This window comes from Ochotona princeps, chromosome 10 (genome assembly GCF_030435755.1).
Source record: "Ochotona princeps isolate mOchPri1 chromosome 10, mOchPri1.hap1, whole genome shotgun sequence".
NCBI classification, from domain to species: domain Eukaryota; kingdom Metazoa; phylum Chordata; class Mammalia; order Lagomorpha; family Ochotonidae; genus Ochotona; species Ochotona princeps.
The window spans coordinates 52,396,261-52,415,497 of record NC_080841.1 but is presented as its reverse complement, the minus strand read 5'-3'; the positions used below and the strand labels follow the sequence as shown (position 1 = coordinate 52,415,497).

The 19,237-nt window shown below is 41.5% G+C and overlaps 1 protein-coding gene across 1 annotated transcript in view; it reads right to left on the bottom strand.

The window, feature by feature from the left end:
* The window catches only part of CNST (consortin, connexin sorting protein), a 77,446-nt gene extending 58,245 nt beyond the window's left edge, over positions 1-19,201 (bottom strand). The window contains exon 1 of the mRNA XM_058669437.1: positions 18,944-19,201. The gene's annotated coding sequence lies outside the window, so the exon portion shown is untranslated. The remainder of the gene's footprint in view (positions 1-18,943) is intronic.
* Between the last annotated feature and the right edge of the window lie 36 nt (positions 19,202-19,237).

The following is a 19,237-nucleotide window of genomic DNA, read 5'->3' as shown; positions in this document are numbered from 1 at the left end:
GGACCCTACACCCATGGGGGAGACCTGGAAGAGGTTCCTGGTTCCTGGCTTCGGATCGGCGCAGCACCGGCCGTTGTGCTCACTTGGGGAGTGAATCATCAGACGGAAGATCTTCCTCTCTGTCTCTCCTCTCTGTATATCTGACTTTGTAATAAAAAAATAAATAAATAAATCCTTGAAAAAAAAAAGATGTTCTCTTGATAGAGAAAAGGAATAGCACCCAGGAAAACCAAAGGCAAAAGCGAAGAACATCCCAGTAAAATGACAACAGAAAACTAAATAAATGAACCCATTGCTAAAATGACAGGACCAAATTACCACCCATACAGATTAACCCTGAATGCAAATGGCTAAAGCTCAATCAAACATCATAGATTACTAAACTGGATTAAAAAACAAAACCCATGTATTTTTTGCCTACAGGAGACACATTTCACCAACAAAGATCAGTGGAAATTATATCTCATGAATTTTGATTTTTTGTTATTGTTAGTTTCATCTGTTCAAAACACTTTATTAAATTCTTCAACGACTCCTAGATCATACAGTAGCATCATTTTCTTCAAGAAGGTTCTTGATTTTCTTTTTCATTTCTTCAGCGACACATTAGTCATTCAGTAGCATGTTATTTAACTTCATGGTGTTGTTAATTTCTTTTTTCGTCCTGTTGATGATTTTGTTTTGTGGCTTTTCATTTAAGGCAATGTCTAGTAGCTGTGTAATGGAGGTTTTCATATCTAGTAACATGTTTTTTAACTTAATGGCATTGTAGATTTCTATTTTTCTTCCTGTTGTTGATTTTGTATTGTGACTTTTAATTTAAGGGGATGTACACTAACTGTGAAATAGAGACTAACATATGCAGATGTGAGACCAAGAAGAAATTCCAGGCTCCTGGCTTCAGATCAGCTCAGCTTTGATTGTTGTGGCAACCTGCGGAGTGAACCAGCAGATGGAAGATCTTTCTCTTTGCCCCTCCTTCTGTCTGTAAATCTGACTTTTCAATAAAAAAATAAATATTTTTTAAAAATTTAAAATCCGGGTCCGGCGGTGTGGCCTAGTGGCTAAAGTCCTCGCCTTGAACGCCCTGGGATCCCATATGGGCGCCGGTTCTAATCCCGGCAGCTCCACTTCCCATCCAGCTGCCTGCTTGTGGCCTGGGAAAGCAGTCGAGAACAGCCCAAGGCTTTGGGACCCTGCACCTGTGTGGGAGACCCGGAAGAGGTTCCTGGTTCCCGGCTTGCGGCTCACTTGGGGAGTGAATCATCGGACGGAAGATCTTCCTCTCTGTCTCTCCTCCTCTCTGTATATCTGACTTTGTAATAAAAATAAATAAATCTTTAAAAAAAAAATTTAAAATCCATAATAAGGCCTTCATTTTTCACTGAAATCCTTCCTGTACACAGAAAATGTACACATATCTAGCTAAAACTGTCTTCAAAACATAACATATGAAGCACTCTAATATGCTCCTCATGACATTAATCAATTGCAGTAAAATTTCATACGGGACTAGGCTAATCTGAAGCCAGGTGTCAGGAACTTCTTCTGGGTCTCCCTTACGGGTGCAGAGTCCCAATGCTTTGGGCCATCCTCTACTGCCTTCACAAGCAAGGAGCTAGAGGGGAAGTGGGTCTGCTAGGTCACAAGCTGGTGCTATAATGGGATCCAGACGTATGTAAGGTGAGGACTTGAGTCACTAGGCTACTGTGGCAGGCCCCATTCAGGGGTTTTTAAACAACAATCATCCACTCAACTAAGAGAGCTCTGGCACATGGTATGAATCATTCAATCAATCAAGTTTACATCAGTGCACTATACAAATGATCCAGTCAACTGTAGTGGCATGGAACACAGATACCCAGTTTAAGCATCACGTACGTTAAACTGTCCAATTAGTAAGAGTTGGCATTCCACCTAGCAGTGAACAACAGAACCCGGCAAACAGGTCCTTCCAATTCCATGTACAGAAACCAATTAGGGGCAATCAGCTTACTGCCCGAGTTGTAAAAGCAAGAGCCCATCCTGGAGTGAGATACCATCTTGTTATAAGCATACTCACTCCCCTCGTGGGACTTCCCATGAACCCAAGGCCATGGCAGGTCAGATTACAGACATGTCCCAGAATATTTCAGAAGATCTAGCCTTACCGTCACCACTTTCTATGGTCTGGGCTGTCATTTTCTACTGATGCCCTGTGGTACATCACCCAATTCCTAATTCTTACTTGGTGGATACGTGATACTGTAAGCATTTCATGGCTACAGAAAATATAACTACCACAATTCAATACTGTAAAACAAATAGGTACTACATTCATTACAAAATAATTCGCATGTCCTTATTTATTTCCTATTTTCAGAAAATAAATTAAAGCATCATGCTCCCTTACCTTTTAGTACTTCCCAATATTCCAAATATACCTGGTATTTAATAAAAGTTGAACAGTACTTACAACTAGTAAAACCATCTTCCAGCTATATTTCTAAGTATTTGAATTTCTACATAATAGTACAGAAAAAAAAATCAGGTTGCATTTTTAAATAAGAATAAAAAAGTTTCATAATAAAGACTTAATACTGTTAGTATTTCTTAATATGATAAAAGAAAGGTCACACAAGAGAGAAACTATAGGGCCCGGCGGCGTGGCCTAGCAGCTAAAGTCCTTGCCTTGAACGCACCGGGATCCCATATGGGCGCCGGTTCTAATCCCGGCAGCTCCACTTCCCATCCAGCTCCCTGCTTGTGGCCTGGGAAAGCAGTCGAGGACGGCCCAAAGCTTTGGGACCCTGCACCCACGTGGGAGACCCGGAAGAGGTTCCTGGTTCCCTGCTTTGGATCGGCATGCACCGGCCCGTTGCGGCTCACTTGGGGAGTGAACCATTGGACGGAAGATCTTCCTCTCTGTCTCTCCTCCTCTCTGTATATCTGACTTTGTAACAAAATAAACAAATCTTTAAAAAAAAAAAAAAGAAGTCATTAAGAGCTTTCAGACAGGAAGAGTAGAGGACCAGAACTGTGTACACAGATAAAGGTGATGGTAATATATAATTACGTGACTGGTTATAGCAGAAATGTATAGAGAGATAAGATATGAGAGACAAGATGCTAATCTAAGATGACGGAAGGGAGAACAAAAATGAGGAAGAGTACAGAGGTGAAATTCATAGTTTGGACCAATGAGTAGGTGTGGATGATAAATGACAGTTTCACATTTGATCTCCAGAAGCAGGGAGACAGCAACACACTGGAGAGAACACAGGAAGAGAAACAAATCCATTTATCAGGCATCTTCTTCCTAGTTGTGACCTTGTTGGGCATCTCTGTGTCACCACCTCTGCAGGCAGGCTCCTCCATGTCCTAGCGGTATCAGACAGCAGGTGATACATTGATGGAAGGAGAAAAGAGGCGTAATAGTGACGGGCAAGCGGTGTTTAACTTCACCTTCTGGCTTATGTGAAGGATCAGTAAATTTGATACTTTTACCATATGAATCTAAGTTTCATCCTCCTAGAATTGAGTAACATCTATAAGATAGTGACAATTCTATACCTGACTGAGAGAATAAAAAAAAGAAAAGAAAAAACGTTTACAGGCCTGGCACCATGACCTAGCGACTAAGGTCCTCACCTTGAATGCGCCGGGATCACATATGGGAGCCGGTTCTAACCCTGGCTGCTCCACTTCCCATCCAGCTCCCTGCTTGTGGCCTGGAAGGGAATTTGAGGACAGCCCAAAGCCTTGGGACCCTGCACCCATGTGGGAGACCTGGAGCAGGTTCCTGGCTCCCAGCTTCGGATCGTCGCAGCACCAGCCGTTGCGGTAACTTTGGGAGTGAATCATTGGACGGAAGATCTTCTTCTCTGTCTCTCCTCCTCTCCGTATATCTGACTTTGCAATTTAAAAAAAATAAATCTAAAAAAAAAATTTATAAAAAAATGTTTGCAAACACCTTTTAAACTTTAACTGTACTAGAAACCTGCTAAATCATGACTGTAAAAAAAAAAAACAACACAAAAAAAAACCCCTTTAATTGTAAGATAAACTTCAGCCTGCAGCACAGGCATCCCACAAGAGCAACGGTTTGTGTACCAGCTACCCTACTTCCGATCCAGTTCCCTGCTTATGGTCTGGGAAAAGTAGTGAATGATTGCTCAAGTCCTTGCACACATGTACTGATGTGGGAGACCTGGAAGATGCTCCTGGCTCCTGGCCTCAGATTTGCTTAGCTCTGTCTGTTGTAAATATTTTGGAAGTAAACTAGCAGATGGAAGATTTCTCTCTCATTTTCTATAACTGTTTTCAAATAAAAAAAAAATCTCTTTTAAAACAACAACAAAAAAAGCAATTTGTGAAACTTTAGGTCCCCTACAATTTTTTTTTAAAAGATTTATTCATTTTATTACAGCCAGATATACACAGAGGAGGAGAGACAGAGAGGAAGATCTTCCATCCAATGATTCACTCCCCAAGTGAGCCGCTATGGGCCGACGCGAGCCGATCCGAAGCCGGGAACCTGGAACCTGTTCCGGGTCTCCCACGCGGGTGCAGTGTCCCAATGCATTGGGCCGTCCTCGACTGCTTTCCCAGGCCACAAGCAGGGAGCTGGATGGGAAGTGGAGCTGCCGGGATTAGAACCGGCGCCCATATGGGATCGCGGGGCTTTCAAGGCGAAGACTTAAGCTTTCATCAAAATCACAAACCACAGATTATCACTGGGCCAGCATTGTGACATAATTGGTAAACTGCTGATTGCAACATGGAAACCCCCATTGGCATTAGTTCATATCCTAGCTGCTCTACTTCTAATCCAACTCCCTGCTAATGATCTGAGGAAAGCAGCAGAAAATGACATAGGTGTTTGGTGCCCTACCACCCATTTGGGAGACCTGGAAGAAACTCCTGGCCCAGCCTTGGCCGCTGTAGGCACCTGCAGGTAACATGTAGATAGAAGAATTCTGTCTCTCTCTCTCTCTCTCTCTCCCCTCCCCATAACTCTTTCAAAACAAATAAATAAAACTTAAAAGAGAGACTACTTTATCATCAACAATTTTTTACAATTGAGAGAGCTTACAAATTTTTTTTTCTAAAAACTATAAAATACAATGTCCTGAGCACACAAGGAGTGTGCAACTGTAATGGAATGTACAACCATGTGCTGTACAAACTCCAAATGACGTTTTCTGGAAGATTGGGCCTGGTGAAGAAGACAGTATGGGAATATTAATGAAGATTCCCAGGTGGGTTTATGGTTGAGGGATAAAAGCATACAATGAAAACAAACAACAGGGAGCAGTGCTGACAGGGCAGAGTCCACAGATAAGCAGGGTGGAACCTGAACTAAGTGTCAGACAAGCCAAAAGGAGGAGGATGCGAAACTGGGACAGTGTTACTCAGCTTCATGAGAGTTCAGGCATAATTTGAGGCAACAGCTAACATAGAATGTTTGCTAATATAATTTAGAAATTTAGGGTTTTTTTTTGTTTAATTAAACAAGCACTGTAATTCTTATGTATCCAGTACACATGGTTTAGATTTGGTTATTTACTGCTTTAAGGGTTTATTTCAAGTTGATTCATGCATGTATTTCTCAGCTGGAATTTAAGGGCTTATAGCAAGCCAATGTTTCTGTTAATTCTTTTGCCATCCTTACCAAAACACAGCCCCAGGCACATAAAAAGTTCTTAATAAATGCTACTTTAATTGAACAGCAATATTAAATTTTCTTTTTCACCATTTAGTATCTAAAGAAACAGAGTTAGAAAAACAATGTTTTTTTTTTTTTTTTTATCACTTAAGGTCATATTTCAAATTCACTTAAAGACAAATTCCACAAATCTGGTAGGGGGCAGGCATTTGGTTCAGCAGTTAAGTTTCCACTCAGAATACCCACATGCGAATCAGGGTCTCTTGATCCCAGCTCTGTTTCCAATCCAGCTTCCAGCCGAGGTGTCTGACAGGACAGAGCAGGTGATGGTTCAAGTGCCTGCACGCTGCTCGCCCCATGGGACATCAGGGCTGAGATCCAGGTTACGGGGTTGGACCTGATCTAATCCCAGTTGTTGTGGACACTTGAAAGTGAACCAGCAATAAGGGATAATTCTCTTAGCCTTTCAGATAAATAAAAAGAATACTAACTTTAAAACATCAAATAAAATAACTGGCAGGAAACAGAAATACAGAGGAAACTTCAGAACTAACAGTACTGTCAGTGAAAGATTAACAAGGACAAGTCAGCAAATTCCAAAAAAGAAGCACAAATTCGCATAAAAGGAAATGAATTAAGTTACTGGACTCATTCTATTTTCTAACGTATCCGTATAATTGCAAATCCTTGTGGTTTATGCTATGCAAACTTAAAAATTAAGTTTAAATTATTCAAAGAAAATATGAAAATTGTTTTATGTTCTTTCCTAAAATGAAAAGATAAATACAATTAGACCATAGTCAAATTTATTTTAGTCTAGCATTTCTATTTTTTTTCTCTTAGCTTCATTCAAAGGGGTCACCTCGTCATATTCTTTTTTTTTTTTTTTTACTTGTTTATTTTTATTGGAAAGTCAGATATACAGAGAGAAGGAGAGAAAGGGAGGAAGATCTTCCATCTGAGTGAGCACAACGGCCAAGTGAGCACAACGGCCGGAGCTCATGCCAATCCGAAGCTGGGAGCCAGGAACCTCCTCCAGGTCTCCCACACAGGTGCAGGGTCCCAAGGCTTTGGGCCGTCCTTGACTGCTTTCCCAGGCCACAAGCAGGAAGCTGGATGGGAAGTGGGGCTGCTGGAATTAGAACCAGTGACCATATGTGATCCCAGAGCACTCAAGGCGAGGACTTTAGCCATTAGGCCACGGCACCAGGCCCGACCTGGTCACATTCTTAACTAGGTCTCTCCGCGACAGGCAAAACACAAAAAACAATAATCCCAAATCTATTAAAAAAAGGAAATTCAAAATTAGCTCCAGTAAAAAGTATAGTCTCCCTTACTAAAATTAAGAAAATACAGTATTTTACTAGTAGGAAGCTTCTCAAATGTTAAAGGTAAAAGACGAAAATCACAGTAATCTCAGATGCTGACGTGAAAGTGGAGACAGACTTTGAAAATTTAAGGAGCACTAAATAACGGATGGAGCATAAGATATCACCCATGCTGTTGTGCTTCACAGCTAATTTCAAAGCTTAGTTCAAATGCAGATCCAGGGAATGGTCAGAGGGAAGCAGAACTGCCAGCACAGGTGACTGCAGTAAGTTCTTGTCTTGTGCAAGGAAAAATTCGATGTGACACAGAGTGGGAAGCAAGGCTTGATGAGAGCATGTCTCAGACAGAACCTGAGCCAGCCTCACCGACACACACACACACACACACACACACACACACACGGAGTTTTCAAGGGAATCAGGTCTACTTCTCGCCAGTTTGTCCTCCTCCTCCTCCCCCCTTTTCTCCTGGACAAAGGGAATGTGTATTAGGTAAAAATATCTTTCAAGGCTTCACTACACAGTGCTCCCTGATTGGGTAGCCCTCCTGGCACCGGGTAGAGGAGCATGTTTTCGGATGCCGTCCTTTGGGGACACTGTGAAGCTTTTACTGCCCAGTCTTACCAGGCTGGGTGACACAGAGCTGAAAGGGTTCTCCTGGGGGGCTTTCCTGAAGAGGAAAGCTGAGACTACATGCACAGCAGCCCAGGAAAGGCAGCATTTTGTGGGCTGCTTCCAGGGCATTCTAGAAGCTTGTGTTCCTCAGGCTCCCCACACAAACATAGGCTAATCTCTGTTTTTTACGTGAAGAACATAATACTTAGTTGATCATCAGTCTGTGATTATAAAATAAACTGAAAAAAAGATAAGGAAGAAGGAAGGAGAAAAGTACAATTATCTTAGAATTCTATCTATGCGGGGCCAGTGTGGCAGCTCAACAGGCTAATCCTCTACCTATAAGCATTAGTATCCCATTTGGGTGTTGGTTCATGTCCTGGCTGCTCCACTTACCATCCAGCTCTCTGCCTATGGGGAGGCAGCGGAGGATGGCCCAATTCCTTGAGACCCTACACACACACAGGAGACTTGGAGGAAGCTCCAGGCTCCTGGCTCCCAATCAGCTCAGCTGCAGCTGCTGGGACAATTTGGGGAGTGATTTGGCAGATGGAAGATCTTTTTGTTTCTCCTCCTCTCTGTACATCTGCCTCTCCAATAAAAGATAATCTTAAAAAAAATTAAAAAGAATGTGATCTATGAAACACATCAAATCTATTCTCAATATTAGCAAACACTTAATATAAAGATCAATTCTGAAAATATTTTAAATCACATATACATGCTCATTAAAAAAAAGTATTGATTTATTTGATAGAGTTACGGAGACAGGGAGAAACAGAAAGATTTTGCATATGCTGCTTTACTCTGCAAATGGCCACAACAGCCAATGCTGGGACAATAAAAAGACAGGAGCCAGGGTTTCCTCAGGAACTTCCATGTGGGCCCAAGGGCCCAAGCACTTGGGCCATCTTCTGCTGCTTTCCTAGGGGCATCAGCAGGGAGCTGGATAGGAAACAGAACAGGATCTCAAACTGGCATCCTGCTGGTATCACAGGCATCAGCCCAACCTGTGCTATGCCACAAAGCTGGGCCCACATTTTTTATTTTAATGATTTCCTTAGTACACATACTCCTCCTTAATAAAATGACAGTTGTCCACCTTCAGAAAAGTTATAACTTGACAATGTCCCAACAAAAGTCTATGTTAAGGAAAAAATGGAGGCAGGAATGCTTCTAAATACATCCAGGAAACCAATTCAATAATTACAACATTTTAAAGGCAAAGCACGTTAGGACAAGACTTCCAAATGTTTCCAAGCTGGTGCCTATCTGAATTCTGAAGGCCAAGTTTCCATGGTTTCCTAAAGGCAAAACTCAGGCCCTTATCAACCAATCACCGAGTGCCTTCTATCATACTACCAGGTTCACTGCAGTGAATAGGGGAGAAAGCAAACAAGATAAAGATTTAAGTTAAATCTCTATATAAGAGTATTTGAAGAGACAAAAGCAGACGTTAAATAAATGACCAATAAAAGGTAGGATTTAGTAAGTATTGAGAGTAAAGAAAAAGAAAACACAAGAAGAGAAATATGGGCTGTAAGACACTGGAAACTTCATTCGGCCCTAAGTTCTGGTCAGAATGCTTCAAGAGCCTGGGTAAGACTTTCATCAGAAATAAAATCAAGGGATTGGACAGATATCTTTAACACTCTGAATTCCAGGCAACTACACCACTATTTGTCTGCAATGATTATAGTGAAAGCACCGATAAACAATAAGCTCACTCAAAGATTAAAAAAAAAATTAAAGGTTTTACACACTTGTAATTGTAAGAGAACTATCAGCCCAATGCAAATTTATAAATACAAGCAATAAAATTAAAATAACATTAATTTATATGATGACACACCATAAAAATAGCAGTTCTAGTCACAAATCTAATATGGCATAAAATGGAAGTTCTCATTTTCTTTCAGCTGATTATTGAAATGAAAAAAGAATTAAGAATTTTAACTACTGCCTTCCTTTCACACTTCTCCATTGTATATTTTCTAATTAATATCCATATTTTTCTGAGTTCTTCTTTATCATTGCACTATACTTTAGCTTATTTTTTAAAGTTTTAATTAGGTTTAAGAGATTGAATATAGTTCATAGATACAATTCTAAGAACATGATATATCTCTTCTTCCCTCTCAAACCTCCTTTATGATTGCAATAGCACATTTTAAATTTTCATTACAGTAAAAAGGTTTATTACTTCACCAAATAAGAAGCTTAACAAATGAAAATCAAAAAGACCCCTAGCCTAGCAGGAATGTATGCAAGGGTTATAAATAACAAATGTGTGGAAAAATTACTATTTCATACATACACAGTCAATTTTAAAGCAATCACAAACCACTAAATCTATATAGGAGTACAAGAAGTTAAGCACTGGCTTGACAAAGATATAAAATGAAGTTTTATAAAACTATATTTGCAGCAGTACTGACACAGACATTTCTCTTTTTTCTTTTTAATTTTAGCTCCCACATATACTACACATTTCATTTAAAATACATAATAGTTCTTGACATATTCAAAAAATTGTGTAACTATCACCAAAATAAATCAAAAACATTTTGACTCAAAAACATATCATCACCCCAGAAGAAAATACCATTTTCTCTCCTCAGCCCCTGTTTTCCCACAAACAAGACACTTTTTATTCTCCTAAGTTATCATTCCAGGCCTAAAGTAGTCACTCCAAAACACTAATCTACTTTCTGCTGCTACAGACTGATATATTCTGGACACTTCGTGCAAATGAAACATTCTGTGACTGGTTTCTTTCACTAGGCATAATGTTTTCAGGGTGCATCCATATTGAGGTACATGTAAACACTCAATTTCCTTCAACTGGCAAATAATCCCTCACTCACTGTGCTATGGGGAGGTATGATTTTGTAGCTTCTAAGCCTCACTGCGTCAGCCAATTTCCTTCTCCCTGGAGTAAGACCAGTCAGCAGAGAATACACACACTGCTGTGCCACATGCTGTTTTGGTGAGCCAGGCCTCCTTTGCAAGAAAAAGCAAGGAGAGAGAAGATTGAATCACAATAAGCAAAGACTAGATGACAGAAAAGGAGAGAAGGGAGCGGACAGGCACTTCAGTAAAGATACAAAGACAAGGAATTTTTATGGGAAGCTGAGGCACCAGCTTGAATGGAAGTGACACAAAAGAAGGTGGTGTTTACTGGCCGTGCCTGTCAGCTCACACACTACTACTCCAATCCTTTTAAGGAGAACTGTGAGGATCTTGTTACAGCAGTCCAACTCCTGAGTCTATCTAACTTTATTCCCTACTAATCTTCTACCTTAAATAGACAATTGATGTGACTCTCAAACTAACAAAGATTTTAAAAAAAATGACAGTATGTAATGCTGGTGAGGAATTAGGAACCATGTATGATGAACACAGAAGCATTATTCCAAGGCTTTTTTTCTTCTTAAAGATTTCCTACATGGATGCAAGTGATTCATTAGTGAATCCAAGGATGGACCCATCAGATTAGATGGGGAGCGATTTCTGAATTTAGTATATGCAAAGGCTATGCCCCTAATCAGCAGGCAGCAGCTAGAGAAGATGAGATCAATCTACAGCCTTCAGCAACACTTAAGGATAAGGATTGGAAACCTCTGATAGAAGAATGAAATGGGACTCAACTTAGAGTCACGTGCAGAAAGCTATGCCACCCCTGCCCTGTCATATTGTCTGCCTACCTGTCAATCAAATGACTCCTTTCCCAGGTTGTACCCCTTCCTCACCAGGACTTGGGGGTGGTATCATATAAACAATCCCCCTTCCAGGCTCGTAAGAAGCCAGGCAATGTGGAGGGGCACTCTGTGGTGTTCTCTTGTCCCGGGGACACAAGATCAAAGTAAAAACATCTTTTCTCCCACCTTTCCCCTCTCTGCCCAATTTATCCCTAAATATGGCCCAGGTGTGTCCATAATTTCCTCATCTTTTAAATTTTATATTAAAAAAAAAAAAGACGCCACTTGGGAATTCCATATGAGAATTTCTGGGTTTGAGTTCCAACTATGCTTCCAACCCAGGTTCCATCAGAATCCAGAAGGCACAGATGACAGCTCAAGCACGTGGAAAAGAACCACACCCCTGGACTGTGTTTCAGAGTAAGTTCAGGCTCCTGGCTTCCACCTGCACTGACACAGTTGCTATGGGCATTTGGGAAGGGAATCAACAAAGCAAGATCTCTTTTTTTCTCTATATCTATCTGCCTTTTCAGATAAATAAGTAATAAAATATTTAAAAATATTCAAAAACCTCAACTTTTCCATATGGAGAAAAAGAGCAAATAAATTACAAAGAAAAAAGTATCTTTCAAGTCACTCTGAGTAAGTTCAAACACAGGCTGGCACCATGGCTCACAGGCTATCCTCTACCTTCAAGCCTACAGCATTCCATACGGGTGCCAGTTTGCGTCCTTAGCTGCCCAACTTCCAATAAACATGTTTTCCTCAAGTGAAAAATCTATACTTTCATTTCTTCTCTTCGGAGTATTGTTTTGTTATAGCAAAGGAAGAAAAGAAGGGAGAATTAAGATTGGACTCTTTTTTTTTTTGCCTCCTTATGCTTATAAAAAGCCACAACCAATTCTAATCTTTCAGCTTTCTAAGGAATGCAGAATGGTAGCAAAAAGAAACAAAAGATGTGGAAGGCAGAGGAAGCCCTACAGGCATTCTGGATAGCTGCTCAACTATTCCAAAGAAGAGCAGATCAGCGAGGCATTCCAGCAAACTGATACAAAGTACACAGCTTTGCACAAAGTATTATACAAATACATGGAAAATCCAGTAACAAGAAACATTCTAAGAACATTCTGTTTCCCCAGATTCTCAAGTATTCCCAAAGCAGAAGGTGTGCTCTGTAATTACGTGCTTAGCAAACACAGGTACCGTCTGAGGCTTCCAAAGGAGACATCAGGACACTGAAGCAAAGCTGTGCTGAGGTTTCCTAGGAATCACTGGGTTCTCTCCAAGCACAGAGCTAGGCTAGGGTGACATTGCAGTACAGCTGCTATGATGCTGGCATCCCAGCAAAGGTTTGAATCACACCTGCGTAGCTTCCTGCTAACGCACCTGGGAAGGCAGGCAAAGACTGTGGAGTATACTTGGGCCCCTGCTATCCATGTGAAAGACCAGGATGGAATTCCGGTTCCTGGCAGCAGCCTCTCCCAGCCCTGGCTGTTGTGGCCATTCGAGGAGAGCACTAGTGGATAGAAGAAACTGTCAATCTTTCAAATAAATCAATCTATTTGAAGGAAAAAAAAAAGGAAGAAGAAGGGGACGGTCCCTGGCACAGTGGCTTAACAGGTTAATTCTCCACCTGTCACTACGGGCATCCCATATGAGCTCCACAGGTTTGTGTCCTGCTGCCGCACTTCTGATGCAGCTCCCTGCTTACAGCCTGGAAAGCAGAGGACGGCTCAAGTCCTTGGGCTCCTGCACCTACACAAGAGAACCAGAGGAAGTTCCTGGCTCCTGACTTCAGATCAATGCAACCACCCAAAGGAGACCTCCGTCTCTTCTCTCCATAAACCTGCCTTTCAAATAAAAATAAGTAATTATCTAAAAAAAGAGAGAGAGAGAGAGAGAGCTTATGCTTGATAATCAAAATGCTTGATATTAGGTTTCTATATAGCATGTAATCTCTTGGCTGCTCATTATGAGGGCACTTTCAAAAATTTATGAAAAAATGAAATAAATTTTAAAAAAGTTCATGGGAATGCCAATTAGAAAAACCTGTAAGAATATCAAAAATTTTTGCAGAGGCCAGTTTCTTTTATGAATAGTTCAATTTTTTAAGTATCCTCACATAATCAACCAAAAGGCCACCTAAAAAAATCACTAATCGTGAACTTTTTTACATCAGCTTATTTTGAAATAGATTTTTTTCAGACTATTGAAAAGATGCTCTGGATTCCTGTCAACACACACCCTGGGAAGCAAGTGCTTAGGCTCCTGTCCCTCAAGCAGGACAACTGCATAGAGGTTCAAGGTCCTGAGCAAGGCTGGTCCAGTCCACTGGTTGCGGACATCTGGGGAATAAACCAGCAGATGGAAGATCTCCATTTTGTCTCTTTCAAGCATATAAAACTAAACTTAAAAAAGGAAATGTTGGATTACAGAATAAATACATATCTGTTATAATCTCTAGTGATCAGGAACACTATTCTATATTTTATAATCAAGTTCATATTTTTTAAGGAAATTGCTTACTTAAAAATTTATAAAAATAAGTGACTAAAAGCCTACTTGGCTTTGATTCAAATAAGACCAGATTCATAAAGCCACAGCTACCTAATTCACTGAGTGGTCAAAACACAGTAATGAACAAAAAAACACAGTCCTTTAGTCAGTAATAGTTTTCCAGGAAAAAAAGGGCAGTTTTGGACAGTCACAAAACAATGTGCAATCACCTAAATATTGTCAAATGAAATGGAAAAGGCCAAGGCATCAATAAAAATCACTAGATTTAGCATTTACTTCCAGGACTCTTATTGGAGAATCTACAGGGAAAAAGAATCTCAATTCAGCAGCATCTTGACAGGCACATACTATCTTTCCATTCCACATGGCTAATGATGAAGGAAAATAGGAAGTCCTGAGACAGAAGGGCAGGACAGAATAGAGACAAAAAGCTTCTATCTCCAAATATGGTACACAGCAGAATCGCAAAACTAAAACTCAACCTGTTCTAAGACTTGAGGATTTTTAAGAGGATATATTTCTTTACAAAATACTCCAAATAAAACACGCAGGTATTTCTGGCTAATAGGAAATAAAATGTCACCCACAGGAATGATTCCTTAAACAAGTCTGTATTCAACCAAGTCTTGAGGGCCCCAAAGTGGAGAGAAGGCAACAGAACAGTATCAACACATATGTTAGGATTGCTCAGTAAGTATATGAGCCATTTGGAGGCTCTTTAAATGCTAAAGGGGTTTTTATAAAAAATAACACTTGCTGGAGTATTAAATATTCTTGCTTAAAGGATTAAATTTCCTGAGACTGTTTTGCTACATATTTAAGGTGAATACTATGATATATATAACAAAATGATTATTATAGTAAGACAAATCATTCACCATCTCCCAGCTGCCCAGTTTTCTTCCCTGGAGCAACAATAGCTACAATCTGCTTATTCAGCACAAAATCCTACAGACTAACTAGGCATTTGGCGTATCAGCTAATTTGCCTCTGCGCCACCTCAGGGTACCTGGGTGTGACCCCACCTCTACCTCCTGATTCCAGCTGTCTGGGAGACAGCAGGGATGGCTCAGGTAACTGGAGTCTGGCTACAAATGTGGGGGACCTGGACTGAGTTCCTAGCTCCCAGCTTCTAGCTTTGGCCAGCTATTTCAGACATCTGGGGAATGAATCTGCAGATGGGAATTCTGTTTGTCTCAGTGTATCTCTCCAATAAATTAAATGTGAGTGGGAAAATGGAATTTAAAGTAAGTTTAGCTTTCTTAAAATCTTGTATACAGTACACTATTGTTGACTATATTTCTCGTATATATTAGATCTTCCCATTTTCTTCCCCTATATGTAGTCCTTCTCTAACCAAAAGGCTGTCAGTGGACCACCATACTTTTTAAAGGCAAATGAAAACACTGTATTTTTTTTCCATAGGAACTACAAACAACTTGCAACACAAGGAACTTTGAATAACCATACCTGTTCCCAATTCTGTCCCTGATGCTCTCATATTCCAAACATTCTACCCTTTTGTCTGTAATAACGAGGTTTTGCAGAGGGAATTTGTTTACTGACTAGGTTGTTTGAAATTTCTTCATAGCACAGACGCTGGGAAGAGTCCTTGTTGCTTGTGTTAACTCACTGAGAACAGTAGACCTATGGGCTAATTTTGTTATTAAACACAGAAGTAACACACTGTGGTGGATTAGTACCCACAGAAGTTTATTAGGACATATGGTTAAGATAGGAGAAAAGACTGATCTCCACTGAGCTCAGCTGGTTTCAGGGTTCTCTCTGAGGTCTGAACCCGAGACTGGACCATGCCATCACCACCCTCACTGCAGAAACAACTGAAGGCACACACCTAGACAGCTGTCAGTAGCTTTGTATAAAACTCCCGTATTTCCTTCTGTTAAGACCGAGGCCAAACTCGGCCTTCTGAACGGGACGTGAGGTCGCTCGGTGAAACAGCACACACCAGCCGAAGGATGCAACAGCAAGAGGTTTTATTTGGTTACCAGCGCGCTGGGGCCGAGGCCAGTTCCTCATGCAGGAAGCTAGGCATCGACCCCGAGTCATGGTATAGCATCCTTTTTAAAGGCTAAACTGAGTTGAAAATCATAAAACCATAAAACCATAACCATGAACAGGGAAGGGGAACCATAAGCATAAACAGGGAGGGGAACCCTAAACATAAACAGAGAAGGGGAATCCTAAACATAAACAGGGAGGGGGAATCCTAAACATAAACAGGGAGGGGGCCATGCCATTAGGGGCAGAGGCTAGTTGCAGGTGCCCCTTATCTCTCAGATCCCCGGGCTCTATCATGAAATGTTTCACTGCCCTTCACTGTCCTTTTACCACAAGCAGAATACAGAAAGCAAAAGGCAAATTAAATTCTTCTGTCATTTCAATCCTAAATGTCCCTTTTCACTTCCAAATTTCCACTAAAGCATCATACACAAGAGTTACTCTTTTGATCAACTCAGGCTCTCAGATTCATAAAACATACCCACTTCTTTGTAAAATTTGCTAAAAGACTTACTCTTTGTTATGTGGCAGCACGATATTAGAGAAGCACCCTGATAAAATTCTAAGCCGTACCTGAACGTGATTCAGAAAACAAGTCCACACAGCAAGTACTCCACCTGTTCAAGCTTCTAGGACTTCTCAAATTGCCCCAGCTTAATGCCAATCTACTTAATAAACAGGGACTCACAGACTGCTTGACACACCGTTGACAAGCAGATGTAAATAACTCTAACAATGACATCCCAGGAAATGACTGAGCACCCGACTCATCACCAAGCACGCACTGGACCCGTGTTCACTACACACACAGGCACCAAGCTCAGAGGGAACACAGTCAACAGGAAGAGGAAGACATGAAAGCCTCTTCTTCAGTCTGAAACTCACAGCATCTTGAGCAAAAGGCGTTTATAAAGTGAGATTCTCAGAATAAGAAGGCACCTTAAGCACTACCTGGCAGTGTTCCAGCCATGCGCTGCCCCATAAACAGTCATTAGTTTCATGTGACTACAGAGCATTTTTGAATCGCGCTGTAAAACACATCTGATGTCACAGATCTAGTAAAAAAAAAAAGTTAAATAGCCTATTAATTGAGTGCATGTAAAATAATATGTAGGGTTAAATAAAATAGACTAAAATTAGTTTCACCTGGGACTTTGCATTTTATTATGTAAGTACTGGAAAACTTGGATTTCTTATATGATGCTTCCATAAACCTATAATCTTCATTTTAACAGCAAACTAGAATTATTTCTTGGCAGCTGTCATTTAAAAGCTGAAAGAAAAAGAACTTTATCTTTTCTACCAATTTCCTTAATTTAATAAGGAAAGTAATTTTAGAAGATTATGAAAATTCTAAGCAAAACTTATTCTGGCACCAAAAAAAAAAGTACTTCAAAAAGGTAAAAATAGCACCAGGTGCAGAAATCATACCTTTTGAAGTAACACAGAAAATCCACAAACCAAGCTTCTATCATAAAGCAGATCTAACGCCAACTATAAGGTTTATCTTTAAAGGAGAGCAAGCATTTCTTTCATTTCCAGCACTCACAAAAATATCCATAGTAACATAAAAGCATATGTATAAAATTGCATTATTCAAGCACATTCAACCACAAACCAGTGAACTTTTCAAAAACTGAAATGATTATAACCAAAACCGAAGAAAAACACAACCACTCAAAAGCAAAATTCAAAAACAAACTTAGTTTCTTCAGGAGTAAGCTAATTTTCCTCCACAGACATTATGAAATAACAAAGTATACTTTATTATAAGCATTCTTTTACCACAATGTTTTTTTAAAAGTCTTTTTAAAGTAAAAAATTCAATAACACTTCTATGAGTAATACACTTCTATGAGTAATACGTGTCTTCTCTATACCGCCAAGACATCTCTCCGCTTTACTTGATTCTAAAACAGGCCTCCAGGGCTCTTGTGGGTGGGGGGGAAATCAGTGTATTTCTGAATGTATGCAATGTTTTCTAAGGTCAGGCGGCAAGATAGCTCAGCAAATGACAGGGGAGGGGGCGGCTTTCTCAGGGATTGCAGAGAATGTCCAAGTCACCTGGAGAAAACCGCCAATGAAGAAACTGGACAAGGAATCTAACCTCTAGGAGCGCGTGAGTCCCCAAGGCTTGATCAGACACCTTCCTTGGTGTCCTAACAAATTTAGGATTAAAGGGAAAAAAGTGCAGCAGCCGTACTTGGCCGTGGATTCCTTATCTGAACTTCATCAGCTGCGTACCCTCTTCAGACTATTTGCTACATGGTAACATTCCTTCGAAGCCTTTCCTGGTGCATGGAAACACCAAGCTCAATTACCTCCCAGCAAAGTAAGCAGAAAGGATTGTGCATATCTAAGGTGGCCAGCCTATCCGTGGCTTGGTGCAAAGGATAATGGCTAACGCTCTGAGTATGATACTCCAACGCAAATCACTCTGAGAGAATCAGGTCTTCTCTCACACTGTCCAATAGGCTCAAAGACTGCCAAAATTTCCATTAGAGCACCCTATTTTTAGAGTCTTGAGAACGGGTCTTGAAAATTGCATTCCACAGTACATGTGTTTGACTAAGTTTATGCACGGAACAACAACACAAGCATCCAAAGTCTTTAGATTTGGGCTTTGATTTTTTTTTAACCTTAAGTTTCAGCCTTTCAAAATGCAAATGAAAAATTAAGGTAAATATTGGCCCAGAGGGAGAAACGGGAGAGAGATACTAGGCGGTTCCTGACAACCCAAGTGATGGCGCGGGCGGGGGAACCAGGTATAGGGAGAGAATTAAAAAAAAAAAACAACCACCCACAAGGGTGGAGGGATCGCGGCTGCGGGCAATAGAATGGAGAAGGATTAAAGCAAGGTGGAAGCCGCAGGCAGCTCTGCGAGCAGAGCCAGGAGCTCCTGCCGGAGCCACGACCCCTGGGGAGGGGCGACCAGCGCGATGCAGTGGGGACCCCAAGGGGACCGCAGCACAGGGGCGCAGAGAGGGGACGGAGAGGAGCGAAGCCGGCTGCACCTCCCCACAGGACACAGGCGGAGGACAGCGCAGGGGCACGCTTGCCCTCCCGGCCGCGAGCCGGCGGGTGCCCGGCAGCCCCGCTCCGGGTCTCCTCACCTGAGAATCCGAGGCGGTTCCGAGGGCTTACAGCCGGCCCCAGGCTCTGTCTCCAGCCCCCTTCGTAGACATGGCGGCCGCCGAGCTGTCACGGACGCCGCTCGGGTCTCCCACGGCTCAGCGGCCAGCAGACACCGCTCGCCTTTCCGCCCCGCCTCCCTCAGCGCACCCCTCGGGGCTGGCCGGCAGGCGCTGGAGGCCCGCGGCCGCCGAGCATAGAGCGCGGGCGGCTAGAGAGGAAGTGCAGAGGGCGCGCAACCATAGAGTGCGAGTCCGGACACACCCGGATGGGCC